Source organism: Pogoniulus pusillus, chromosome 6 (assembly GCF_015220805.1).
Source record: "Pogoniulus pusillus isolate bPogPus1 chromosome 6, bPogPus1.pri, whole genome shotgun sequence".
Taxonomy (NCBI): domain Eukaryota; kingdom Metazoa; phylum Chordata; class Aves; order Piciformes; family Lybiidae; genus Pogoniulus; species Pogoniulus pusillus.
This window is the reverse complement of record NC_087269.1, coordinates 35028551-35056505: the sequence shown is the minus strand read 5'-3', so window position 1 is coordinate 35056505 and position 27955 is coordinate 35028551. Positions and strand designations below refer to the sequence as shown.

General features: G+C 38.3%; 1 long non-coding RNA gene across 1 annotated transcript in view; it reads left to right on the top strand.

Moving 5' to 3' along the window:
* Positions 1–27955, top strand: part of LOC135176275 (uncharacterized) — a 56713-nt gene that overhangs the window by 9840 nt on the left and 18918 nt on the right. The window lies entirely within an intron of this gene.

Below are 27955 nucleotides of genomic sequence, written 5' to 3'. Positions count from 1 at the left end.
AAGTCAAACAGCTCCTTAGAAATAAAACAAACTAGTTCTGGGGAATCTTTTGTACTGATGGCTCAGAAAAGACTGTTTAATTTATTGGGTTTTAAGACACAGTGGAAAAAGGAGTAAGATGCTGGCCCAATTTACCACTTGCAGAATGGGAGGTAGGTAGAGTGAGGAATATGGTGTCACCAGAGTAAAGGTTTTAGGAGCTGCATTGCTGAGTCCAGCCAGTGTTTGTATAACCACCAGTGGCCATTACAGTTCCTTCAGCAAGGCAGCCTCTTCTCATGAACGGACTGTTAACAGATGCTTAAATGAGGCATTTTCCATTACTTACATGTCAATGTTTTGTTTCCTATACCTAGATTAAAATCCAAAGGCAAATAAAAAGGAAACTGACAAGATTCCTTTTTAAAATCTCATGTTTTAAAAACTGCTAGTGGTAGCAGGATTTTCTTCAGTGTTGCCCTTTCCAAAGCAGTATTCAGTTTAGTTTCTAGTGTGTTGTTTGGAAGTTTTGTTGTTGTTTTGGAGTTTGTTGCCTGGTCCTTCAAGCTGTGGAAATCAAGTATAAGCTGTAACATTATCTGTGTAAAATTGGTTGCAATGTGATATAGTAATGCTGTTGTTAGTTTAAAATCTAAATTTGTATGGAAATTTTCTGTTACTCATCATAGGAGTAGTCTTGGGACACCTTATAGGTTTTTGTTCAAAACTCCAAAATCCTGGGTAGCTGAGTGTCATATGTTCATTCCAGATAGTGTGCTAACATTCATTGCACTGGGCTGAATATGGCTACCACTTTCTACTGGTGTCTACAGAGTCATTCTGAGAGATTGGAAGTTGCCCTCCAGAGAAAAGAGAACCATAACAAATAGTCTACTACCTTATCTGTAAACTCATCACTGAAAACAAGATGATTATTTCTTTTCATTATCAGCCTTTCTGTGTTTTGCATGTTTTGCTCCTCTGTAGGGACTGCATGGGAATATCGTGTTGACTCTATAAGTATAAATTAAATGTTTGCCTAAAAGAAGAACTATTAAAATGCAGTTCTAGGCAGGATGTGCCTGTCAGCAGGAAGCGTCCTAAAATACCCTGTGTTTTAAGAGAGGAATTTTAGAGTAGGAGGGAAGTGTAGAATTGCTATTTACCTGTCTGATGCTGCTTTTGACACACATGATGAGCCAGCTTCATTTGACTGTCACCTCCTTAGGAGGCAGAATTCCTCAGCCCACACTTTGCTCAGCATTGACTACTTCTTTATTTACTCTTTGTGCCTTTGCATTTTATCTGGACTGTGCATTTTCAGTTAAGCTCCAGTTAAAGACAGGCTTCTTAGTCATGGCATTGTAGGAGAGGCCACAGAGCCTCCCACACAGTGCCTTCCTCAAAGAGAGATGGGGATGTCTGTTTCTTTGAAGAAGCACTTTCGAAACAAAAGGGATTCCCCTGTGCTTCTGACAATTTATTTCCCACCACACATGTGCAAAGTTATGGGATTGATGAGCTGCCTTCCATTTGTAAGATTTCTTAGAATAACTGGGTTTCGGGGTCTCTCCCTGGATGTGCTGTGTCTCTTTGGGTTGTCTCTGATGAATGTTTGAGGGGAACTGTGGGGAAGGCAGTGGTTGAAGGAGGGCTTTGACAACTGGGTCTAAAAGGGCCTCTTTCAGAAAGCTGGGAAGTTCAGGACAGTGAAATCCTGGAGAAGGTGTGAACTAAATGAAAACCTTTTCCTGTTGCCTTTCCCCCTTCTTTTGTGTCTCTTCGGATGTTGGCTTTTCAAGGTTCTTTGTGATCACCTTATGTGTGGTCAGCAATCAGAAGCAAAAAACTGAAGTGTGAGCCACTAAAATAGGCAGAAAACTTACAATAAGAATGTCTTGGCATGATTTTTTTTTCTTGAAGGAAATTCAGCATAGCATAGAAATATGCCACCACAATTTGGCATTCTCCTTAGCTACCAGAGCAACTGATAGAAATAGAAACCAGTCAGATTTGCAGGAAAGAAATAACAAGTGAGTGAAAAAACGAGAACACAACCAAGACCATGTCTGAATAAATTTCCAGTCGTCTGCACATAGACTGTATATTGAGAAAGATAAGAAAAACTAAATTTTCATAATCTTGATTACATGCAGAGGATTGACCCAGATGCATGATTTTAGCTGTATTTATTTTATTTAAACACAATTTATGCCTTCACATGTGTTTACTGAAAAGAGGAACCACAACCCTTTAAATTAAATGTGCTTTTTAAATATTGCCGTTTTAAAAAGAAACTATTGGATTCCTGCATGCTAAGAAGTAATGTTTGTGACTGTGATGCTCTGAAATTAATTAGGTCTCTTATTTTAGTTTTAGAATCAAGAAGATATTTTCTCATTGCTTGCAGAATAAAATAGCTAAATCCTCTGCTTAGATCTGAAAGTAGTTTTGCCCACAGCAATCAAACTAATATTTTCTTTATAGCTCATTCTCTCTGTAAGCTTTCTGCTGATTTCATTAGGCTTTAGATCAGGTTCCAAGTAACTAATTATATTTATAGTGTGATTTCTTTGCTCAGTACAACTAATTTAGCTAAAGGAGTTGGTGGGAATGGTGAAAGGCTAAGTAGTCCTCTTTTGCATTACTTTGTCCAGGTGCAAGATACCAGGAAAACTGTTTGTCTTTGTAAGCATAAACTTTCAGTATTAAGCTGAGCAGAAATTTTCTTATTTTCAGTATTTTGTTACAGCACAATGGTGGACAGTTTATGCATTGACTTTTTGCTTTATATTGACTAGGACTGGCATAATTCTTACAGCAATAATGAGGATTAGAAAGAGCTGGCCTTTTGAAAGTGGTGATGTGAAATAAGACTTGGCTATGTGAGGATGTCCACGTTTTTCACACATGCTCCAATACTCCAAGTTTCTTTCTGGTATTTTTTAATACATACTCCTACAGCTCTACTGTAAAGCCACCACCCACCCTTTCATCACTTTCCCACCCTTACCACAAATCCTCTCTCACCTATAACTCAGAGGTCTGCCCCTGTTTCCCCAACTCAGATGTGCTGCTCTGTTCACCCTCATCTTTGAAAGGGCCAGCCCTGTACCGTTGCTTTTGTTACTACCCTCCTAAATGCTGCCACAGACAGCTGAGTAATGTTTCAGCTGTGCTTATCCACAAAAATAAAGAATCTTTCAGCTTTAGTTTCTGAGGATTTAAAGACCTTGGACAAAAGTAGGTTTGTTTAGCAGCTTTAAATTGCTAAAGGATAGGAAGGTTCTGTTCTTATATCACTACCACTGATTCCTTTCTCTTTTTTAAACTGTCTCCCTTATCCTGACTCAACAGCTGTGTTCTCTCTGGATGGAAAATTGTTCCCTTCCTTGCTCATACAAATTGCTTCTTTTTCAAAATCCACTCAACACCACCTATCCTGAGTGCTCAGTCAAAAATTTTCTAGTTTGGTTTGGTATTCTTCTCTCAGACTGAAATGCAAATGAAATAGGCCCATTTCAGGCTGACTTACTGACAAGAGGTTTGGTATTTGACAGCCTTGTAGGCTGTGGGCTATGTCGGGTCTTTAAAAGCTGCACCTTGATTTTAAGAGAGGATTCTAGTAGAAGTTAACAGTTGTTTGGTTGGAGGCCCAAGACATAATATTGTGCTCTGTGAGATAGAGTTTACTGAGGACCTTGAGTTACCTCTTTTTTTTCCTAGTATGTGTCTATGCCTGAGAAAAGCAAGAGCTACAGGATTGACTTATAATATGCTCATTCAATTAATCAAGTGAGAGTGAATTAAACCTTTCCAGGCAATTTCGTTTGAAGTGTCTGCACTCTTTTCTGCATCGCATGAGGTGCCAACACCAGTGGGAGTTTGCCTGAGGTAAGAGCTGTGGGTTTGGATGTATTCTTCCATTTTTATGAGGTCTTACACTCACAGGAATTTTGTGCTTTTTAATCTTGTAGCTGTACAAAACTTATGTGGGTATGGAGGAAGATAGCATTATTGATTTGCTTTAATTATGCTCATAAGTGTTCACATTATGCTATATGAGCTAGTCACACTTTAAAACTTCCAAACCCACTTCTACAGCAAGAAGGGATTTAAATTAAATACTCGTGCCAGAGATCTAACCAGTATGAAACCAGTAGCTCGGCTGAGCTGCCAAGACACATCAAAACTCAGAGCTCCTTCCAAATTGGTTATTAATTTAATAATATACATTTCAGCATTTAAATTTCCTTTTTATTAACTGTATGCTTTCCATTAAAATACTTCATTTGCAAAAGGTAAATGTCTCTTAGTATTCTGAGTATAGCTGCAGAATTGAGTAGTATTTATTTGGAGTGCGCTGGAGCTAAGTTGCTAAGTATATCCGCATAAACAAGGGAGTCTTAGTCCCATTACAAACTTTCAAGACAAGAAAAGGGATTGAAAGAGAAACCAGGACATGAAGAGTCAAAGAGACTTTGGAAAGGTCTCATAGCAAGTGCTATGTAATACATTACATTTCTGAATACAATTAATTAAGAAGGACTCGTACACAACTCCACATGCTCAAAAGAAGTTTCAGTGATGTCTGATATCTTTGCATCAGAGTCTAACAAAATACTTGTTTTAATTTCTATTTTTTAAGATACATACAGATAAAAGTAGAAAATTGTTTAGTCTGTGTCATGGAACTAAAATTCTGTGCAAGAATAGTCATGGATTATAACATTGAAAGTTTAGAATTAACCACTGAAAGAACATATTTCTAGGAGCTCTACATTCTTTGAAATAACCTTTTCAGTACAGCCTACTCCTCAAATTGGTCTGTTCTAGCCTTTTAGCTAATATTCCCTATAGTATTGATATTTAAGGTTCATGATTTAGCTTCTAAATCTTAAAAAGTTTTATTTGATTAAATGATATGTTCATTATAAAAGAAAATAATGCTTCAAAAGTGGAAGTCAAATATTTCCATTATGGAGACAGGGGAAGGGGGAGATGAATGCCCAAGGCAGACACAGGACAACATAAGCAAATCCCATCTGACTTTTCACTGGAACAGGAAGTGTAAGTTCATAAGTACAACTAGCTCTCTTTCAATTTTAAATTCAAACTCAGGCATAAAAAGCTAGTTCAGTGTTTTATTTCCTTGCTGGCTGTTAAAAATGCAATCTAGAATTATTGCCAGATTTTCAGATGAACAGGTTAGTTACTGACTTAAAACTGAAAATAAAGCTGTCTGCAGGAGTAGAAGCACTGTCTCTGGCTTTCCATGGTGAAAACCACCTTACATTTGCAGACCTACACTGTGAACACGAAACTCATCTTTCTCCAGTACACCTTCTGTTGAGCAACAATACAGTAATGTGGGTAAAAATTAACAGAAAAAGAGTATTCTATTCTGTGGTCCTAACGCCCTGCTTCTCAGATATTAGAAGAAATCTAAATAAATTGGGCTAATTTTCCTAGTTGCAGTGAGAGATAAGGTGGGTTTTAACTGCATGGCCATCATCTTTTGGGAATTACACTTGCTTAGTGCATATGTTGATCCATGCTTTTGAAAGAATGAGACAACTTGTAGTAGAAGAAAACAAAGCATTCATATCGGTTACAGACACTGGAATACTTTTGATGGATCTAGTGCTCAGACTTTGGCTTGAAGGCAATTTTGGAAGAACCAACTAGTTAAACTTGAGATACTTCTATTTCCTTATAAGATTTACTTCTCTTCCTTAATCTGTAACTCTCCACAGTGAGTTTCTCTAACCATCAATATGACAGTACAGCAATATTGCCTCATCAGTCATGATTTACTTAATGTTTTCTGAATTTAGTAATATTTGATTAAAATTTAATGTGAACATATCATATCATGCCACATATATTATTGCATCCATTAATCAGGTAACCATAATAATGAAATGTCTGAATATTGGATGAAAAAGGAGTTGAAGTCTTTGATATATGTCTGGCATGGTTTTGTGAGTGATTAACGAAAAGATATCCAGTCAATTGTGTAAAGCTTCATTAATATACAATCATCTATGCACTGTATCATCAGATATTTTTAACCTTAGTTAAACTTGATTTTTTAATTTACTGAATGGCACTAAATATTAATAATCCTGAAAAATATATAGTATTATATTAACTCTCATAATGCCAGAATGATTCATAACGTGTCTTAATGCTTTTGTAACAAAATATGTACTAAAAATATTGTCAGAGTTAATGGATCAGTTTTGTTATAGGTGGAATAACAAATGCTTTATGCATGGCTCTATAAACCTCAAATTACACAATTGTATTAAAATAAATGTAAGCTAGTGATTCCATCTACTTTTTTAATATGCAAAGGTAACATATGACCTAATCTAGCAAAGCATCTACTCCAGTTTTGTAGTGGAGGTATTGAAGACAGTAAGACTTGAGTTTATACTCATAAGTATTTTTCAAACCTATAAAGACTTTCCATATTTAAAACCCCACAGCTTTAAATCCGTAGGCTTTTTCTCATAAAGCAAGGTAAGATCATGTTCTCCAGGTAAACTTTGAGAGATGTGTCACTGTTTTCCTGATACTTGTGGTAAGAAGCAACTAAAATGCACTGATCCTACAGTCTGGATCCGTGTAAGAAATCCTTTGCTGTGCAGTGTAATGGCAGGAGTGCACATGCAGATCTTCAGCCATGTGTGCTTGCACTTGGAGTTAGGTGCAGAACAGTTCAGAATGCAGGTGACTGGGTTGTAGCGTGCTGAATGTTCCCAATGACTTGCAGTATATGTCATTCTTTGTGTATGACACAAAGTGCACTTAGAGCATGTTTTGGAGCCTCTTGTTGCAAGGCTGCAGCCATTGTATGGCTCATATTTGCCTCATCTTCTCTTGCATTATCATCATTGTGTGGTGTTAATCTGTATAAGCACTATGCAGTATATCACCATCCAATCTGTACTTTTATTCCAAAATGTCTTGTCTTCAACTGATTCAAGGACAATTTCTTCAATAGTATATAGTGGGCAAAAGCTGGTGGCAGTCATAGACTACTTGGATAACAGCTTAGTTTTGAACATGGCAGATGACTGCACCATCAATCTACAGATTAAGGGCAGCATTAGAAACAGTCAGGCAAGGATCTATGAACTAATCTCACCCAAAATGAGCCCATGCAACACCATCTGGCACCTAGTCTGTATAAAAAGTAAAACTATGGACTGAAGAAAACACGTTGAGAATGATTAACTACCAAGTTTGCTATGTGTTTGAAGAAATCTCACTAGACATTATTTTCTTCTTCTAGCCTGCTTACTTGCACATTGACAGAGATGTAAGTAAAATTATTATTTTACCTGCAAGTAGAATGGTCCAACTGTGGTTACAAGATTTTTCATACCTTCTTTACATAAGAAAAAAAAATCATATGTGATGGGTGCACACACTCTGTATAGTGTTGCACCACTTATTTCATGCTACTTTGTTCACTCACTACCTTTAGTACCGATGAGTCTCACTGCGTGTCTTGACTGTACAGACTGGTGATGAAGAAAAGCATATTGTGTGTTTTCTTTACATAGTCATGATGAAGAATTAAGAAGACAAAGGGTGCAGAAGATACAGGGTGCAGAATTCTTTCCTGTGTTTAGGTGGACTTCTGAAAATGAATTTGCTTCTGAGCTCCTGTCATTTAGGCTAGCCATAACTCATTTTCTATGGCTGTTAATCCTGACTGTGAGGGGGTTGGGATAGTAATTTTCATAGTGGCTGAAGGCAGAAACAGCATTATAACAAATAATGACTTTAGGATAAGCCTAAATGAATGAACTGCAGTTGTATGTTGTCCTTCAAAATTAACAAGAGGACAAAAATTGCAGAAAATGCAATCTAAACTGATACTACTTTCAGCTTTTGGCAGTACACTTTAGCCTAGGACCTGTAAAGGCTTGCACTGCTAAGGCAGTGGATATTGAAACATCTGTGTTAAGCAGTTTGAGGGGGGGAGGCAGTTTGGACATTTTTACAGGTGGGGAAATCAGAAGCACTGGGTACAAGTGTCCCTCGTACAGCTAGCAAAAACAGAATAGTGATTGTACCCCAGAGACCTGTGCTTTCACAGGGCAATGCTACTATAACAGCACATTGCATCTAACATGCATTTCCAGTCTTGTCTGTAAAGCAAGCCCTTTTCCTTTCCATTCCTAAGTTTGTGGCAGGAGAAAACCCATTAGAGATTTGGTGACTTTAAACAGTGTTTCATCTCTTAATCTTTAATTATAGCAGGCAATGGTGTCAACTGTAGGCATGGAAAGCCATGGATAGGAGCTAACAGTCGACAGAAAGATTCTATTTTGGTCGTTTTCTTTGATGGAAAAGATGAGAAGAAGTTGTCTTTGGGAATCTGGCAATTGCCACAGAGCACTTAATGTTACTTCCTCCTAGTAGCATCTGCTTTCCAGGAGAGAAGAATGCTGAGATTATGCCGCAGCCTGAAGCTCTAGCATGTTGATGAGATAGGAGTCCAAATAAATTAACTGTTGTCCAGTAACCGGGATTTTTAGCAGTTGGGAAAGAATTGCATGTGTATTTGAAATACTGTAGTTTTGGCAAGAAAGAGAGTGAGTGAATCGGAGCCTGTTTCTCATGTCATTGGAGTGTTTGGGAACTTGCCTTCTGCTGGGATGGAAGGGAACTTTCTGCAAAATTAAGTATGTTTGATATTCGTATCTAAGATGTGTGGTCTTTGTCTTGAGAAACTTTACATGTCTAAAATCTGCTCTTCTGGGCTAGGGAGGTCTGATTTTTAGCAGCCAGACAGGATTTCATTGAGGGCTGAACCCTGAAAGTTCCTTGTTTTTATGTAGCTGGATCACACAAATACTGGTCCAGGGCTTGAGGAAAAAGAGTGGTGTGAATTTACTGCTGCTGATCTTCTTGTTTGTCCTCTCTGTGGCAGTCTCTGATAGGATGAATGAAGTGTTGCAAAAGCCTTTAGCCATTTTTTTAATATTATGGATGCAAAAAAAAAAAAAAAAAGAAAAAAAGGAGGAGGGAATTGTTTATAGCAAACTGTAGCCTGCAAGATGAGAATGATTTGCTCATGTTCATACGTCTACATTTTTATATTCAAATCCAGTGTGTCTCTGGTGGGCTCTCTAAGAATGATGGGAAAATGTCTCTTGCACCAAGCTTTGGATGTGAAGATGAACTTTGTCCTTCTATTCCTTTCCCGTTTAATAGACTTGTGCATTATATTTTTCAACATGGTGTTTGAGAACTTATTTGTGCGTTGAGCATGAGTGGTTTGTTCTACTTGCCCTTGCAATCCACTGGGAAAGGAACTGCATGCAGCATAGGCTCTCAGGTGCTGTAGAGCACAGGTAGGTGCTGTAGGGGTTTAGTTAGCTTATTTGGAAATGAAGGTGCTGCTCTCTGTAAATCAGAGAGACTAAGCTGATGAAAGGTTACTTACCAGAGTGTGATTTAGCTAGGACAACTCTTAGATAACATTTTGTGCCACACACTGAGAAACGGCCATTGAGAAATTTCTGCTTCTTCCACTCCACACAAACATCCAGCCTCTCAGTAGAGGTCCCTTTGTGCAGCACTGAGCTGAGTTACAGTACCTGAAATTTCAAATGACAAAGGAATCTTGCTGTCAGACTCTCTCCGCTGAGCTGCTGATACAAAGGGCTGTGGGAGGCGAGTAGGAACACCAAAGCGTCTTCAATTGTTAGCAGATAGCTGTTCACAGAAAGGTCTTCCCAGAGTTTGCTGCATAGAAAGCACAACCCACACATCATTGTTATTCATTCGTTCAGTTTAAGAGGCTTGTTTTTCACAGATGTGCTCTTCCTGTTTGGCATTTGTAACTGAGGAATGTTGTTAGTTGAAGAAAAGTGTCATCCAACTATGAATTGAGATTTTCAGCTGATTCATGAACACCTTTGTTAACTACAGCATAAAAAGGAGCACGGCTGAGTGTGAAATGTAGGTTAGGCTGTATTTCTGCCCCAGTATATTATACTGCACTGGAAGGATGAAAATGAAGTCTTAATTAACAGTTATGCATAAAGCTCCTGCCCATTTTTATCTCAAATAAAATTAGTAAAGCAATTACAAGGCAGAGGTAATTGCTATGTATTAGTCTCTCTTATTCATATGAAGCCTATATATAGGGAGAGGTATATATATGGATTTTTAAAATAACCAAAATTGCTGTACATGGCAAGTAAAGTAAATGATCAGTATGTTTTAGTAAGGCTTTCATGTTAGAAAATTGGCCAGACATGCTAAGAAAGGAGGGTAAAACTTGGGAGAAAGGGAAGGAAATTAATTATCTCAGAACAGTGGGACCACAGCCATTTGGGCATGTATAGCAGATAATTTGTGGTGCTTACATTAATGTGAATCTTGAAAGTGTTGATATCTAAATTAATGCTACAGCCAAGTAACATGATCAGAGAAAAGCAGCTGTTTATTGTTGTTCCAGGGAATGATGATCAGATAGGAGCTACTTTTTCCCAAGTTTTCTTCAGCATATGCACATCACCTCGTTTCTAGCTTTAATAGAAACATCTCAATTTCTTAAAGCAGTAATAAAAATGCTTTTTGAAAGTAATTTTAAAATAATTTTTCATACAAAACTGTAACTGTGAAAACAGTTCTAAATTGTCAAGTCTGATTTGACAAAGCAGCTTCCTTTTGGCAGATGGATTAAATGTGCTGACAATCCCAGTCACATCTGTATCTGGCTGGATACTCCCTCTCTAGGAATTTTCACTCTTTTAAAACATTAGACATGAATCTGGCTACTTTGCAGAAGGGTAACTCTTCTTAGGCTTCCTTAGAGCACTGTGACATTTTTAATGGTAAGGATATATTTTTAATCCATAAAAGTTCTCCTGAAAAATGATAAGTACAAATTGCTCATAATTCAGAAGGCTGAATAGCAGCATTTGCCAATACAACAGGGTGCAATTAAAGTAGCACAGTGAGAACCCAACATATAAGCTTTGAAAATCAGTTTGCTAAAATAAGTGTAAAGTAATTATTCTGAATTATTTGAGTTTTTCTTTTCAAGGTTTTATTTTATCTTTAAAATTATTCTTTTAAATCTTGTCAGCACTATGGAGAGTTACATCTAGATGAGAGTCAAATCTCTTCAGTCTGTAAATCACTGCTATGTTTAATATTGAGTGTTCTGGTATTCTTGGAAATCTTCCTTTTCAGTGAAGTTATCACTGAGAAGCCAGCAATTCAGTTTTAGTGATATTGATATGGTATGTGTTCAGCTGGAAAGAATGAGTGGAAGAGAAGAGACATCAGGAAGGTGTTACTTCTGCAAGGAAAATATATACACTCCATCATATGGTAGAATGAAGCACCAGAGTCACTTTTTTTTGCTACGCAAATTGTGACTGATCTTCAGCACATCCAATTTTTGAGGCATGATTTTTGAGATCTCTTCATTTCTAAATCCAGACATATTGTAAGGGTTGCTCTCCTTAAAAACTCTGAAGATGACTTGTCTTAGGCTGAGATGTACAGAGGTGGAAGCTGTGATCTTCCTGACCTCCAGCTAATGACCTCTTGGTCATCCTGGAGCAGCAGGGCACTGGCAGTGCGCCCTTAGTTCCAGTCAGTCCTCCCATTACCCAGTATGGGTTATAGCTGCTATGCTTCATTCCCAAATGTCTAGAGTATATGTCTGGGTCTTATCCCAGTGTAGAAAACAGTCCAGTGTGCTCTCATGCCTTCAGCCCTCAAGCCAGGATGGCCATGGGACTGACCACTCAGAAAAAAAATTCTGTGAGATTTCTCTTCACTTTAGGTTTTCTCACAAGGACTTTGCAAATGTACAGACCAACAGGGAGCCCCAGAGCAACCTTGTTTCCTCATCCCTTTCCAAACTCACCTCCTTAAAGGATCATCTCATAATGGGGACTGGTTGCCTGTTTGATCTTGGCAAGCCTCAGTTTCACACTAAACCATGCAGGTGCCTCAGGGCCACCACAGTAGCACTTTTGACTAATATTCGTGCATGCATGGATTCCTGCACAGTATCTGCTCTGTAGTTAAACACCTTAAATAACCCTTGGAAATTATTCTGGCTGTATTCAAAAGTGGTAGCCTAGCAACTGCAGTTTTTTTCCTTTTTTTCTTTTTCTTTTTTTTTTTTTTTTTTAACCAAACAGTGAAAGCAGTGAGTTCTAATCCTCTTGAGGGTGCTGTTTATTAAAATTTCCACCATGGAAATTACCAACTGTCTTCCTCTTTCCCCATACCAATTCTAAACTAGTTGCAGCAGAAACATTTCATTTGGTTGAGATGTCAGATACTGAAACCAAAGAAAGCTTGCTTGCTCTCTTTCAGAAAACCAGGAAATATATAAACATGAGGTTTGTTAGTGAATATATTAAATAATGGCTTCATAAAATTAGGTTAGATAGAAGAGAATATAAACTGAGTGCTCTATATAATGTTATGGGTGAAGAACCTATAATGAGAATTAGAGTGCTTGTAAATATATCACAGTCAACTTATCAAGATTAAGTGAAACTGCCAGACCAGCAGTGTGGTGACAAGGAGTTGGGAGTTCTTTAGCCCGTTTTGGAGTGCCCTGTGGTTGGTGCAGGCTGCTTGCCATGGGAGCTGACCTTCTTGTAGCCCATCTTATTGGAGCAAGGGAAACGTATTAAGGGTATTTGGCATTTAAGTTTGACCATCTTACATGCCTGTCTTAGAAAAGGGCAGTTATACATATATCTTCTCTGGTTTGTTTTTTTCACCCCACTGAAGATGTATGTTCCCTCTTATTTTTTTGTTGATATAAAATACCTTGTTAAAATAAAGCATCTCTACACAATGTAGACATTTAAGTCTCAAGGCATTAAAGGACTTCATCCTGGTCATAATATCCTTGACTCAAAAAATGCTTCTGGCTTCAGGGGGAGTGCACAAAAACCCTACAATTAAATCTGAGTCTTTGTGCTTCACTGTGCTGCATCTCTGTGCTGCACAGAGCCTTCCTGTGCAGACAAATATGTGCTTGTCTAGGTATCTTGAAATTTGTCATTTCACACCTGAATTGATGATATTGAGTCATTTACACTATATGTTCAGGGTACTTAGAACTGTATTCTGTTACTAATTGCTTTAATGCCCGAGACAGGGAAGCCAGTTAGAAGTCCTTGTATGGTGTTTTTACATATGTTTGAGACTTTGGTGATCCTGGAATGTCACAATTTGATCAGCTAATCACTGTTTTAAATATTCACCTTCTTTTCTACAGCATTTTATCGGTGTTCCCTATTGTAGGCATTACCCATCGATATTCTGTTTTCTTACCATGCCTACCCTCCCTTGCAGTGTACCGTTTAGTAATAGACTGTTCAGAGACTGCTTCAGGGATGAAGATGCCAGGAAAAAGTAGTGAGAGAAGGATGTAGTGACAATGGAAATTCAAATGCTCAGTGGTCCCTGTTAACCACTTTAAGTGGAGACAATTACATGAATCTTATCTGTAGCAAATACGTTAAACATCAGTAGTAGGTTACATTTATAAAACTGTAATCATTATCTATTGATAGCCAAGCCATGTCCAATAATCACCTTGTTACACTGAGAGCTTCTGTTGCATGTAAGGGTGCCCCCTTTTCCTCCACAACACTAGTGTTATGCATCCAGTGTGTCAACCCAGGCGGGTTTTGAATAGTTCTGTCAGCAAAGGTAAAACTGGAGTAACTGTGGCCGTGCCATGAAAGTGCAGATGCACACAGATTTGCAGCTGTAACATGGTAGCACACACGATCTGCTAGCCACTGCTTCCCCAGTGGTGGCAGACCCTGCCCAGCCTCAGATCGTTGAACCTATGCCAGGTCAAGGCACAAATTCACTATTTCAGGGGTCTGGCTGTTTCTGGGCTGGGAGGTGAAGAGGGGCACCAGAGGGAATCTGTTGAGTTTTTTCTAGCTGTTGCTGAAATGTTTAGACACGACACTTGCACATGTGTACCATAAACATATAGGGTGTAAAGTATTAAAGGCTCTGGCCTTGCTGTGGTAAAATACCTATGCCAGTCTTGCTGGATCTCATGCTCTGAGCCCAAGACATAACAAGGAATTCATGTCTCAAACTCAGCATCTGAAGGTGCATAAATTCCTGGAGTGATCCCACACTGCTTCACCCTTTATCAGCCCATGGCCAAGGAAAAATTGTTGTAAATCTCCCATGTCCAAATTTCAGATTTAAGTGGAATGAATTACAAAATTATATGTAGGTATTTTCAAGGATTAAACCAATTTTTCTAATTAAACCTTAAAATGATTATAAGGTAATTTTTAGAAGCTATCAAATTATTTAAAACTAATTTGCAGCACAAGAAATCCAGAAGTAATGCATTGGCTCATGCTTCAGAATCACAAAATTAATCAGGGATCATGGTTTCTAAAGGACTTTGCTATTCAAAAGTTCAAAGGATCATGTTCAGATTGGAAAAGGAAGAAGCTAGTGTAGGTACCATCACTTGAAAAGCAGAGCTAAAGACATCACCTGCCAGTCAGGAGGAGAGGGGAGAAGAGAAATATCTCCTCCCTCCTTTGGCAATGGTTCATGTAAGTTGCCTGGAACAGGCTTTTCCATCTGAACATCGCCATAACTACACACTGGATGAGAGCACAAGATTAAAGGAGAAATCTCATTCTGCCATCTCAAGAGCAAATCTCTCATGCGTACAGCTTGTCTTTCTAATACCAGCGTAAGTTGCATTCTGTAAATTAAAAGTTTATGTAAGTGAAGGAAGGCATTTTTAATAATGATTTTGGCTTCTAAAGCTGGGAAGAGAAACAGAGGAATACACCAAAGGCATATCAATATATTTTTGTGAGTAAAAGAACTGTACCTGGTGGTCAGAGGAAAGTCCTTCTCTGTGGTCCAGCCGTATCAATGTTACAGAAATGGGGCAGGTACTTGAATTAGAAGCATAGACTCAGTATAGGACAAGTCATATTTAAAAGGGAGGTGATATAGTAGTGCAAATGTGACAGAGAACCACATACTACTCTAAAATGTTTGAACTTTAGAAGAATCCATTAAGCTGTATTAGAAACAGTTACAGAGCAAAGTGAACCCCATTACAGAAAAGTACACTTTAATGCCTGTCCCTGGAATGGCACAAGTCAGCCTTGGATTTACCATAAAAATACTGCTTAAGAAAATTTTAAAATCACATGCAATTTAATAAAAACATTTCATGTGCAACCACACACTGAATTAAAAAATGGAAAGGATGATGTCCTTGAAGAGGCTGTGAACTACAGAAAACTTCACAAATGTCTGTGTTTAATGTTACTTTTTAATATCCTTGCATTAAAAATGAATGATTACTTTTTAATATTACTTGTAACCAACTATCCCCTATCGTATAGATACGTTTCTTGTATGATTTTATTATATGCTCAATAATAGTACCTATAAGCTCAGATTTCCTTTGAATATAAATGATTGGAAACAATATCTACCCTAAAGCATCTTTAATGTCATTATAGATGGGTAGGAGTAAATTAAGCGGTATTTAGCCACCAAAGTCTTTAATTTCATTGCATTTGAGTAGGAGTTAGACATTATGAGGTCCAATTAAAAAAGTCACTAATGTTTTTACATCTGAGTAGGAGTAAATTAAACAAAATCACTCCTGAGCTGCTAATATCATTTTAATTGAATGTCATTCAGTTTCTAACTGCTGTTACAACACAGTAGATAATGAGTCAAGCTCAACAAATCATCTGAGCTCCAGGTACCATAGCTACTAGGGTTGAAGGTATAGTTTAGGGATGGAGAGGGAAACTGTTGGAAGTTAGGAAGCTGACAGGAATGATAGCAGCCCTGACATCTCTTGGTTGATGAGACCTATGTTCATCTAAAAATATCACCCTAACAAGAACTAATCCAGCAAGGCTGCAAGTCAGGTCATTATTTCTAGTGTTCAGACATTAAAAAAAAGGAAAAAAAGAAAGGCATTTATCCAGAAGATGTGATTTACACAGTGAACGCTAGAGAGGCTAATTCCATTTATTCACACCTCATGAATAATTCATTGCATGATTTAATGTTAATCTTGATGATGAGGCAATAGTGAAACAATACCAGACAACATATAGACTTAAATAAGTGGAAAAATAAAAAATAATATCCTATCACAAGTATTATTATTTTTTGATCTATAACAGATAATATTGCATTTTCCTCATACCTGGGAATCTTTTCACTTTGGTAAATAGCAGGTTTTCTAAGACAAGCGGCAGCACTTTGTACAGAGACTGTTAAAGAGACTAAAGTGAAAAATATTCTTCATTGAAACTCAAATTGCTATAAAACAGTAGATATTTCCCCCTAACAGCAGTTTAATCCATTACGAGATGCTTGACTTCCAAAATGAAAAGCTGTGAGGCTTTAAACCTGTTGTTAATTTGAGAGCATCAAGTCTGTTCTGGTGTTTCTGTACGAGTATGTGCCTGACTGCTATGAGCAAATAGTCCTTTAAAAATATTTAAAGTAGAAGCCAAGAGACCAAGATCTTCTGACTGAAGCTATTGGCCTAGTTTATAGTCAACACACTTCCATCTGGCTTATGTGATCACATGCTTCTGTCTCTGCAGAAAATGTGTGTACATGTATCTGGAGCTGCTTCTTTATCGTGTTATGTGTTCAGGCAGTCCCATCAGATATCTCTTGGCTATGTGATTGGAGTCATATAGAGGGACATTTGCAGCTCAGACTATTTCTTTCTTATATGTGGACAATCAGAGGAAGTCCAGTTTAGTAGATACCGTAGACCATTCCTCTTAGCTCTCTGCAGGACTGGGGCACTTTCAAAGGATCTATGATGTATTGCTTATTTTTTTTTCTCTTTGGGTCGGGAGAAAGTGGTACTGTACAAGGGAAGCAACTGCAGAATTGTAAATTGTCTTTCCAGGGGCTTAAGGATACCCTGTTATAAAAGGATGCATGTAGCCGCAGCAGCTCCCTGGTCCTCAGGGCTTCTCCTGCAGCCAAATGGCAGGATATACTGAGGTTGCACAGTGGCACAAGCAGTCACATGTCTTGTGGCTTTCCAGGATGAAATCCCGTTTATTCGCTGTCCCAAAGTTTGGTTACTTGGCCTAGGTATTGCTAAGTGGATTTAAGATAAATTCTAACAATGTGTTTTGGCCCTAGTTTTTGCAAGGAGCTGTCTGCTGCTGTTCTGGTAATGAAACCGTTGTGCTGGAACTCATCCTGTGCCCATGGATGATTCTGAAAATTGTCTAGGCCCTGACAGGGGTCTGTGGACGTAGCAATTTCAGTTGTAGGACAGGAACATTACAATTGCCTCTTGGCAGAAAGACCAGAATTTGCCAGAAATTGCCTCTTGGCAGAAAGACCAGAATATACCATCTTTTTCACTGCTTCAAATAGTAGGCTTTGACAAAAATGACTATTGTCAAACTCTGCTTCTTCCTAAGTATTTCACTTATTTAATTGTGAGATTCTCCATTGACTCTTTCAATTATAACCCACTATATGTCAGCCTGCAATTCTGGGATCTTTTACCTGTCTTGAAATAAATGGATGTCTGTCTAGACGTTCTGCACAACTTGAGATAAGTGGATGCAGAAAAAGTAACTGTCAGTGGATGTAAAGAGGGAGGCAATCTGCTAGACTCTGGTGAGCCTCCCAAATGAATGGCTGGAGTTTGGGTCAGTTAAGGAAAGAGGATGGGAGATTGAATTGTTCATTTTGTTTTTACAACTGATTTTCAAATAAGCAAATATGAGCAGAAATTCCTGCTTGGCATTCAAGTCTGGCTACTTTTTGCATTCACTTTCCACAATGTAGAACACCAAGGAAGCCCAGTCCTAATTTTGGTTCAGTATTCCCAGCAGGCAAGAGAACAAGGTCTGTGAATTAAGACTTAGGGCTTTTATGCAGGGCGTGTGAAGAAAAGTTTGAGATTGAGTGTGAGCTAAGCACTCTGAATTGTTGCAAACATGCTTCTGGGACATGCTGAATTATAGTGTTTCTTGAGGGAACAATAATGAAATGTTTTGATGTAACCTTTTGTCTTTCCTGTGTAGATTGTGCTTGAGCATGTTACAACTTGTTTTAACTAATATGTTACAGAGGTTGTTTGCATCTTGTGTCTGTGAAGCTCCAGTGATAATACTGAAAAATAATTACTGAAAAAACCCTCACAGTATCGATGTAGGGAACACTACTAACTCCTGAGGAACTTAATGGCTTCTGTTAAGATTTAACTACTGTGTAGGATTTTGGTTATTGAAATGCGCGGATACAGATCTCACTTTGGAATACTGCTTAATGCCATATCTGTGGCTAGTGGCCATTTGTGAAACATTTTGCATCTACACACAAGGTTGTTCCAGTTGCTGTCTGTATTAACCATACAGCAACAAAACTGCTTCAAGTGGTTTAAGAACTACTAGTTCAGTATTAAAATGTTAGACCTGGATCTTACTTTACTGGGAAAAAAAAAGTAATTAAAAAAAAAAATCTTATTGCAGTCTTCTGTTACCATGCTTCTCATTCTTCCTTTGCACTTTCAACATCCTGGAGTCCAAGGGCTGTGAATTACACTTAGAAGCACTATAGAACCAGATGGGTTCCCAGGTAGAGAACAAAAGTCTCCTACCCACACAAATATTGCTAGAGTGGAAGACAGCATGGCTAATAATTCTGCTTGGATGGAGAGCAGCTTGCTTCAGTGAAGAAAGCTGTCACAGTGTAGTAGAAGATACAAGTAATAATTAATTTTTTTTTAAATGCCAATCCTGGTTTTGAACAGTTGATTCCCTGAATTGTTTTTCTTGGCTGCAGAAAGTTCCTTAGCTGCTCAAGTGTCCACTCTCTCCGGTTTAGCAGTCTTTTTGGAGGCTTTTATCTTAAGCTTTATAAAGTTGATCAGGACAATCCTTCCTTTCAAATGGGCGGCTTTAAATCAAAATGTATATGTTTCTCAAAAATGTCTAGGTGTAGATATGTTTAGCCTTGTCTTACAAGTAATCCACAGATTACTAATGAATCAGCCTTTTGCCTCATATTGCTCTTATAGTCCAGTACTTAGTTTCCTATCTTAGAAATGTTCATATCCTTCATAGCTGAGAAGTCAAGTTTTGTTCCGTGCCTGTTAGTTCAGTGCTGAGGAACTCTTTCCTTTATGACTGGAACGTGTAAGCTATTCTCAGCATGTAACATGCATATACCTCTGGAGTGTGTGGGCACAAAACCAGGTAGAAGAGCTCTTGAAAATGCATCTGGTTTCAAACAAGGAACTTTAATTTTTTTCTGTAACCGTAAGTTACAGAATTAGTTTGATGGTAAGAGTTATGTTTACAGTGTGTTCTTAGTTCTTGCTTTGAAGTGTAGCAGTAAATGTAAAAATCAAACTACTCATTGAATTAATCACAGGTGAATCTAGTTTGACCTTTTGCAAATGGCAGTACATTCAGTGCTAGACGATGTCGGGAATGGTGATCTTCAGAGAGCTGTTTGTTCATGAAGTTAGAAGGAAATGCAGGAGCTAGTTCTTTGTGCCCTCTGTCCAGTCATGGCCTGTAGAAAGCTGAAACAATGAGGTAGTGGAGATTCTGTGCTTAAACCATCTCCCCTGTAAACTAATGTGCCAGAGTTGGTGCAGCTATGCTTATTGCAGGTTTTGCACTTTTCTAACAGGTGGAAAAAATCATTACAGGTAATGATATCCATGCCATCTGCTGCAGACATTCACTCTGTATATTTCACAGCACTTAGAGCAGGAATCACATCAGGCCAGCCTGAGTTTGACCTGATCAATTTAAGTGTCTGTATGATTGTGAAGTATTTTCATTAGGGAGAAATCTGGACCATTGAAGGTCTTTATATGAAGGACTTGGAGCTGGTACTCTTAAGAAGGAGAAAGGATTGCTAATCTCTTTGCTTTACGGGCCTTGTACTCTGCCTGCTTGGGCATGGCAGTGCTGCCTGACACCCATTGTCCTGGGTAAGTCTCAAGGAAGAAGAGCTGTTGCGACTTTGCCTATGCAAGTGGCTAACTGTTGTTAATGGAACCTCATCTTCTTTAGAAGTACTCTGGGGAACACAGGCACACTGCTTGCATCCTAGATTTGAGTCCAGACAGGCAAATTCTCTGCATACTCAGTTGAAGAAAGATGCCCCCAGAGTACAATTTATGGCATTTAAGTCAGATGCCTAAAATTAGTCACTCTATTATCTTGGTAGCCTTCTTCTGTCTGTATTTTGTATACTAACCTGAAAACCTGGATGATAGGAATCTAATGCTTCCTAAGCCTGTGGGCAAGACTGGCTAGATGATCCACTGCATGGATACTCACACAAACGCACTATCTTGTCTTTCATCAGCTCTGCCAGGGAACAACAGAACTGAGTCTTGTAAAGTCTAATGGTCTTGCAATCTTTGTTGTTCCCAAGCATGCAGTCATCAGAAGCTCTTCATGGATAGTGAGTATTGTTTTGCTTGCCATCTTACACAGGACACAGAGGAGTAAAGTTTCTCTTAGCAGTCAGGAATTTGTGATTAGCTTAGAGAGTTTTGTATGACTTAGTGGTGGCTTTGGTTTTGCATCTCTAAATTTACAGGAAAGAAGTCTTTTGTGATTTTATCCTGATGTACCTTTAAAAGTATCTGAATCCCTTCAGATACTGCAAAACTGTAGGATTATTTTTTAAACTTGAACAAAGGGGAGTATGGCACAGAGTAGTGTAGTCTGAGTACAAGTTTGACCGAAAGTCAAATTACTTAATCAAAATCAACAGTATGTCACAGATTTAAATAGAGCTCTTGAGAATGTAGGTCACAAGATGGAACTTTAGATTAATGATTTGTACAGAGAAGTGTCTAGCTATACTTTCTGTTATTTTGCCTCATAGGGCCCGAAATTTCACAGTCTATGTACCTATGTGATAAACATGAATAGATGCTGGCAAAGGGACATCATAGCACAAATATTCTTCTCCTTTGTGTGAGGTGTAGATAGCTTCTTAGGTTCATTCTTGTTCAAACTGATAAAATTCAGGTTCAGGCAGTCAACAACTCAAAACGAAATATAGTTGTCAAAATGAGTTTCCAAATATAGTCCTCCCATGTACAACACACGAGACTTAACTGTTCTGGCATCCAGGTGGAATATGTCTGTGGTTCCCTGCTTTACACCAAGTACAATACATCTCTTTTAACATCTTGTTCTGAGTATCCTGGATATGTTTAGAAAAAGTTGGTGCCAGCTGGCAGATTGCTGGTGAGGCTGAATACATCAGGCTGCCATACTTTCAGTGTTGTTACAGCCTACCATTCATTCTTCTCATCCCTGTAATTCAAGGGAAATGCTTTGCATGTACCTTCTCTTCTCTTCAGTTTTTCAAGCCTGGCTTTCTTTATCAAACCTCACCTTTGCTGTCAATTATTGGTGGAAGATTTTTTTTTCCAAATCAAATTTAGACAATTAGTTTCTGTTTTTTCCTAGCTAATTGCTTTTACGTTAGTCTCACTAATCCATAAGTGCCAGTAGTCTCTGAGATACTGGATCTCATTTAATTTCCAAAGAAGCAGAAGAGAGCTAAAACAAGAAAATGTCACAGCATAAACAGACAACAGAAGGGAAGAAAAAAACTAGATAAAACAGTTTCTTATCCTCCTACTTTACATTCATTCACTCAGCCATATCACATGTAGCATCAGCGCATTATCATCTCTTGAAACTTAGATCTCCCTTAATTTGCACAAAGTCACAGAGCCTGAGAAGAGAGAATTATCTTCCTGCCCACTAACTATTACAGGTGTAAAGGTCCCCTTGTCTGTTAGTAGAGGTAGTCAATGTGATGTCAACGTTTTTCCCCACAGAAAATGAATGCTGCTTTTTTTTTCTCTTTTTTTCAAAATGTCTTTCTCCAAATTTATTTTTAACACAGCAATTGTTTAAAGAATACAGAAGAAAAGCTTTGAAACTATGGAAGTGTTTCTCTGGATATTTTTTAAACTAAAAGTTACATTTTTAGTCCAAGGGACTTTTCACTTAGGGATATAAATTGATTTTTTAAAAAAATCAAACAAAATGTTTAAAAATCTGGAAAGATTTCGATCGACTTAATCTGTGTTGTAACTGACTCTTCATTTGTGGAAAGTTTCATCTCTTTATTCTGATTCCATTATTTTCTAAAAATAGAGGGCATATTGAAGAAACTTAAGTATTATAATTTGAGCCATTGAGAGGAAGAGCTAGTACTCAGTCTCAGAATTACATTACCCCATTTACTTGAACGAGTAGCAAAAAAAAAAGGGGGGGGAAGGGGAGGAGGATGATTTTGCGCAAGTCCTAGTTCATAGGATTACATGGTAATAAGAGTGAAAAAATTCCAGGTTATGTACATAGGGAGTTTCACTGAGAAAAGATCAAAGAACCAGGTGATGATTTCCTTGTTCAGATGCACAAGCCCCTTCCAGCTAGTGCTGCTTTAAAATTTTGCTTTCTTTGCAAGGTTCTTCCATTAACTTCTCACATTAGCTCCCCATTTCAGAGCAGATTTGGATTTGCTTTTGCTTTGAAGAAGTGGGATAAGCTTTGTTGTTTCCTACCGGTTAAGTGAAAGACTGATCTGTTTTATCCATCTGAATCATAGTTAGCCCAACTCTGAAGTTATTTGATAGCCTAAGGGAAAAAAAATGTGAAAAGTGAGAATCAAAACTTTGGCACATAACATTTATTAAACTTTAACAAAAGCACTGTAACTTCATTTTTTAATCTTTGCCTTTTGTAATTTAATCTTAGTAGCATTTTTTCCTGAAATTTAAAAAGTTGTTAACAAATTATTGTACAACTGGAAAAAAAACCATGGTATGTTTTGCTGTGGTAGACACTTGGAGAGGAACATTTCCATTTAAAATAAACCAAACCAGACACTTATGTATGCTAATGCCTTGGGTTACAGTAGAAATTCAAATCATAGAAGCATGATAGAATCATAGGCTGGCTTAGGCTGGAAGTGGCCTTAGAGATCATCTACTCCATCTTCCTTTGTCCCATGGACAGGGATGCCTCTCAACTAGACTCAGCTGCTCATGGACTCATCCAACATGACCTTGAACAGGCCCAGGAAGGAGGCATCCACAGCCTCCCCGGGAAACCTATTTCAGAGTCTCACCAACCACATACCAAAGAACTGCTTCATAAGTTTCAGTGTAAACCTTATTTTCCTCAGCTTCAAACCTTTCACCCTTGTCCTACTGCTAGACACCATCTTATGAAGAGTCCTTCCCCATCCTTCTTGTAGGATCCCTTCAGGAAGACAGATACAAGGTGCTCATGGAGTCTCTTCTCTAGTCTGAACAACCCCAGCTCCCTTGGCCTATCCTCATAGCAGAGGTGTTCTAGCCCGTAAAAAAAGGGCTGGAGGGAAATGGCTCACTGTCAAAGTCTACAACACCACATGAACTTAAGCAGAACTCTGCAACAGGGAATTTTGTTTTCAAGTTATCACAACAGAATACGGACAGTTTTGAACCATAGATTTTGGAACTTATGCATTTAATTTTGCATTTTACTCAGAATTTTTGCGTTGTATCATGTTATTTAGTTGCAAGCACCTGTTTTAACCTGATATTCATATGTGAATATTTGAACTATGACTTCAGGTATTATATATTCTGTAATACTCCCTCAGCACTGGTCTCGCCCATGAGAGCAATATTATTTACATTCATTTTTACAAATCTGAATAAATAATTGTCAGAGAAGTTACAGAATTTTAAATTAAATATTTCCCTTTCAAAACCACACCAGGTGGAATGGAAGCTCTACAATAGATTGATCTGAACAAATTTCTCATTCTTAACGAGTATGTTTTAGTGTTCTGAACTTAAAAGTCTATCTTACAGAATGAAAAATGCATCTGTGCGGCTCAAAACAACAAAAAAATTAAATTCCAAACCACATATGAAGTAAGCATGTAGCAATAAGATGTCCTTTTTAATGGAATACTACAAGTGGCATGAGGAAATGTTGTCTAGTTGTTGGGTTTTTTTTTTGGTCTTGTTTTGTTTTCATTCAGAAAATGTATCAAGATTCTGGTATTTTGCTTATATTTGAGAACAGGAAATGTTTTGAGATCTTCTCACAAATGGAGAAAACATTTTGTTCTGGGTAGAAATTATAAATGTAGTGAGGGTAGCTCTATGATTTATCCTTCCCAGAAACATTGACCTGGTGGATGAGTCTAAAACTGAAAATTGAAAATATATCAGTGACAGCAAATGTAAAGATGGTTCTTTATCCAGACATTCATCTCTGAACATTGCTGTTGTGGAGAAACTATTTGGCTCACACCTGCTTAATGCTTACCATATCTGCTCTTGCCCTTAAATATTTTGTAAGTCTTTTCCCCAAATAATGTTTGCATACTGAGATGTTCTGTTGCTCTGAGTCTCAGAGAAATGGCAAAATCGGCTGACATACAAAATTTCAGAGGTTAAAACTGCAGACAGTCTCTGATAAATCACAAAGGTAAATGCCAGAGCACAAGAAGAAATATATCTCACAGTATAATTTTGAAGGTTTGCTATCTAACTGTGGATCTACAGATTGAGGAGGTTTGCCTTCTGTGGACACATTTATCACAACAGAAAATTGTTTCATAGTCAAATGTTAATGCTATACAAAACTCCTCAAAGGATGATAACTGTAATGGCAGTTGTTAAGCACGTGCATACAGGAATTTACTGTCTTGGAAAGAAGCTAGCCATAGTATTGTACTAATGATTAGTATGGAGCTGCTTGCTTTTCTCATACTGATATAAATAATACTGGTGAGAAATACTCTTTTGATGATTGCCTACACAGTGGGTAGCAGTGCCAAACCCTCTTTCCTCCAAGCCTTAAACGAATGGTCCACACACAGAGTGATTTTATGTAACAGTCTGTCATGGACAGGATTAGGCCATCACAGCAAAGCTGGCACTTTTTATCTCCATCAAGAAGATGTTTAAAGGCCCCTCAGCCCACAGGTTGTCATACAGACATTCAACCTCATCCTCATCTTGCTACTCTGACTGGAGTATTGGTCTGTTGTGGGGCACTCCAGATCCCTTCTTCCCCCCCACCAACGTCTCTGGAGGTTTGAATGGGGGAAGAAGGCACAAAACTGCTTCCCACTCCCTCCTGCTCCTTGTAGGCGTGAAGGGGGGAACAGCAAAAAGCACCCTATTCCACAAGTGTACTGATCCATGGGAAAGCCCACGCTGGAATCATCTGCTGATTGTCTGGATTCTTCATGCCCAGTCTATATGGCAACACACACATTGTCTAGGAAGCTTGTAAATAGAGTGAGGAAAAAACCATGTGGCTCCTGCTTTTGCACCATTCTGTGCAGTTTCGCTCCAGTCCTGCTCTTACACAGTTTGTTCTGCTCCTCCACAAGTCTGCAACTTCAGCAAGTCCTTAGGTCCATGTGAGAGAGAGCTGCCAGCGGCACCTGGATCTGGCTTCTGTCGGAGGGCCGTATCCTGACTGCCTGCTCGCTACCCCAAGCTGGGGAACATGGCAGCAGTTTGGCTTTTTTCCCTGTGCTACTAAGGCAGTGCCAGTCCATGATCTTTGCATCGTGGAAGCTGTGTCTGAGACACTTTGACTTTGGCGGGTTTTACTTGCATCAGACTTCGCTGCATGAATCCGCAACTGGAATATAGCCTACAGTTTCAGAGACTGCCACGGAGGTATTCAGCAGGGATCATCTCTAAATTCCTCCTTCACCTCCGTGAGTGAAATCTGCTGTTCCCTAGGTTCTCTGCTCAGCCTGATTTATAAGTGGGGTAAACCTGTCTTGTAGCTTAGCCTTTTCCATTCTCTGACTTTCCGAAATTACTAAACTTGCCTACAAACATCCTTATAAAGATTTTCTGACCAAATTAGAACCTGTAAATAAACCTTAACTAGTTCTGTATGTAGTTTGGTGGCAGGGAAATTTCAGGAAAATAAAAATAATTCAATATAATTCAATTTTTATCATTCCTGCCTCAGCCAGTTAATTCCCAACCAAATCATGGTCCTGTGGTGATCCTGCTTCTGCTGCAAAGCTAGTACAATAGAGGATGCAACAGATGAACATGGATCAGATGAGTAACTTTAGTGCTAGGGGGGGAAAAGCTGAGAATTTCCTCCCTACCTGGGAGCGGCTTAGGGCATTTAGCACCTCACATGAACATTGCAGATCCAGCCAGCTACTTAACATTGCTAATACTTTTGAGCAGGTCATCTGAAAGTGGTGTTTATTTGTACAGTAGATGCATAACTGATAGGCTTGCTGAATTTAGTTTAGAGCATATTTTGTGGTTTAGTGGTTTCTGACAAGCAACGTGAACAAATGCTAAATTGAAAAAGGCAATAATCTATGGAAGCTCACAAATGTGAGTGCCAGTGGCAGCAATTCATTCTTTCTTGTTTGTTACCCAGCCAACTCTCATTACGTTATTCTTCATGTCTTAAAGTCAACCAATTCCAGGAACAAATCAATACCAGGGAAATCCTTTTGTCTTCTTCTAAGGCATAGCATGTAAAGAAAGCTCAGTCAATATGTCTTTTAATAACATCTCATGGAAATGCCTGGATTTCCCTTCATGTTCTGTAATTAATTGAGCTCCTTGCCACCCACAACGTATAGCCATTCCCCTCTGTAAATCTCTTTTAGCTTAATTGTCATTTGTTTTTCTGTTCTATTTGTCTTTAGCTATTTCTTTCTTCTTTGTTTTTCCTTTTTTTTTTTTTATTTAGTGTGCTTTGTACTTAGTTTTATCTTTCTGTGCTTTTGCTTCTAAATGTCAGCATAATTTTTCTGCCTTATAATATCGGAGATGTTATAACCATCAATCAGTCCAATAGAAGAGCAGAAAAGATTAGATACCATTTATCTGTATTGGTTGCCCATTGTAATGACCCAGTGGACAACATGAACAGATAATCTGTTGCTTTGATGGAAACTAATTATTCTTAAGAGTGACAGGGTCGAAATAGCTTTTGTGACATTGTTTTTAAAAATGATTACTACCTAGTCATTGCTAGTGTACGATTGCAATTCCATGCTCTTCTTAAATGATTTCCCTATATAAGCACCAGCAAACCTAGAGCTTTAAATATGTTTTTGGGTTAGTTAGTTAGTTTGTTTGTTTTTCTGCGGGTGTTGTTTTTGGGGTGGGTTTTTTGGTTTTGTTTTGGATTTTTTTTTTTTAAGGGAAGAACACTATTTGCAGAGACAAAAATATCTGACATCCTATGTAAAATGCCTATTAAATTTAATACAGAAAACACTGCACCAGCTGCTGGAAAGTAAAAGTGCACTGCCATCTTATTTCTGTCGTGTGTAGTTGATCTTGTTGTTCTGTGAATATGAAGCCTGTTTTATTTTGACAGCTAATGGTTCTGCTACTGTACTGTGCTGGCATTTCACCTCTTGAAAAGAAAGTTTCCTGAAGCTAAAATATATGTCTAATTGAATGCTGGAATTAAAAGCAAGTGATACAGTTAAAAATAGCTTCTTCCATCCTTTCCAGGCACATGTAAATCACACAACTTTTACTCCGTGTCAATTAAAGAACTGGAGGAAAAAGAAAAAAAAAAAAAAACTGTGCCTTGCAAAAACTTCCAAGAACCTCCTAAAAAGTTGCCTGTGTGAGCACTTGGTAAATGGCAGGCTTCTTCAGTGTGTCCTGAAATTCAGTACACTCAAGCCATTGCAGACTAGAGAGGTGTGAGTAAAGAGTGGGACAAAAACGTTCTTCTCACTTGTACAGATAAGTCTAACTGTGACCTTAGATCTTTATGTAGTTACAAGGCTATGTGTGCCATGTAATGGGTGGGAAGTGCTCACATGGCAGGTGCCATGCATCTTAGGCAGAAGACAGTAGCTTACTGAGTTTCCT